Source organism: Amphiprion ocellaris, chromosome 7 (genome assembly GCF_022539595.1).
Source record: "Amphiprion ocellaris isolate individual 3 ecotype Okinawa chromosome 7, ASM2253959v1, whole genome shotgun sequence".
Lineage (NCBI taxonomy): Eukaryota > Metazoa > Chordata > Actinopteri > Pomacentridae > Amphiprion > Amphiprion ocellaris.
Genome location: NC_072772.1, coordinates 18,264,664 through 18,266,435, shown reverse-complemented (window position 1 = coordinate 18,266,435; position 1,772 = coordinate 18,264,664). Strand labels below are relative to the sequence as shown.

The window sequence follows — 1,772 nt, the reverse complement described above, 5'->3', positions numbered from 1 at the left end:
GGCGCTGTGGCTTAGTTGGTTAAAGCGCCTGTCTAGTAAACAGGAGATCCTGGGTTCGAATCCCAGCAGTGCCTTTTCTGCATTTCTTGTGGATGAGAATGTAAAGTGGTGCCTAAGCCCCTTTCAGACATGCACTCCTCTCCATTAATCTGAGGGCAACAGAACATGTTGGCTTCATGTCTGACTGAGCACCCTGCTCACTTTGCAGCAGCAATCCTTCATAACATTACCGAATCCCATCAACAAGGCACAGCATTCAACTGCACACAGTCACACTAATGGACAAACTTGTGTGAGAGGATTTTGGGGGCCACATTTCATTATTGGCCCAAACGGAGGACACTAAAGACCAGTTTCCAAAAGCACAAACACATTTCTCTTTCATTTTGCCTTTAATTTCACACTGATTAGGCTACAAAATTAAATTGCCACAATAACAGCAAGAGAGTTGTGCAAATGTATCCGTATGTTATAATGGAACAACAGTGTGGGTAATTTTGTAAATATCCCAACATGAAGACAGGACTGATCAGGTTCTAACAGGAAGTCCCACTGCGTACTTTCCTTCAGCTCAAACAGGCCAGCTGTCACAGTATATCAGCTGCACTTACATGATTTGTTACACAGTGGCTGTCTGCAGGTTGAGGCCTGAGCTCCATCACAGCTGTCAGAATCTTCTTATGTTATGTTATGTTTATTAGTTGTGGTTAGAGTATTAGCACACATGGGCAGAATTTGAGGCTATTAGTTATTTTAGTTTGTTGTTTCTTATTCCATTACGTATCACACATCACTTGGTGTAATGTCCAGTCTAGGCTGAATGACAAATATCACATGTACTTTCTCTGTCACTGTGGTGTGTTGGTCTGAATAAAGCTGTGAGGAACATTAAAGTATAAGTGACCTATGTCTGAATAACAGAATGCCACCATTTCAATAGACTGAAGCAGCAATGTTACATATTCAATGTCTGAAAAAGGAATTGTTTCACATTCATAAATGCTGCACAGTAATTGTGATTCTTCTAAGACAGCAGAGGGTTTTAGCACGTAAATAAGTGTTTGTAAGTATGTTTACTGAGCAGTAGATTATGTAGCCATTTTTAGTGTGTGGACAGCAACAAATACAAAGGTTGAAAACAATGGCTGACAATGACAGCAACAGCTTAGCTGCATTTAAAGCTACAGACTCTGAAACAGCCCATTTAGAAACCAGGAGTTATGCAGCCATGGTAGAATGAACCATGTTTGCAATATTCCAAGCTGAAAAACTGAAATATACATACTGAGGACACTTGGGACTTTCATTAATTTGCTGAAAAAGGTACAATATGTGAGCTTTAATGACAACAACAAGCAGAAAAGAGAAAATAATAACTGGTATTGTATTGTGGTTTGACTGGCCAGGAATACATATCTGTGATAAAATATTGTGACGCTGCTAACTACAACTGATCACCCACTAGACTAAAATCATTGGCATGTGAAGTGTAAAGCGTTCTTCTGGGAAACCGTGGTTCATGGATCACGTGGCTATTACTTTGACAAACCGCCCACCTAAATGTTGTTTTAGACCAAGCACACCCCCCAGTGCAACTGCACTCTCCTATGCCAGAGGTCCTCCCAAGCAGGGCAGTGAACCTCATCACCCTGCAAAAACAGCTCAGGAATGACTCGAGGAGCACAAATCATTTCTTTGGCAGAGTCCACCATTGACTATTCCTATACCTACAAAGCTTAAATTTTAGGGAGGTGTCAGCTAACTTGGCTCAT

General features: G+C 41.1%; 1 non-coding gene across 1 annotated transcript; it reads left to right on the top strand.

Moving 5' to 3' along the window:
- Window positions 1-74, top strand: trnat-agu (transfer RNA threonine (anticodon AGU)). Its single transcript has one exon. It is a non-coding gene; the product is annotated as a tRNA-Thr (tRNA).
- Window positions 75-1,772: the final 1,698 nt, after the last annotated feature.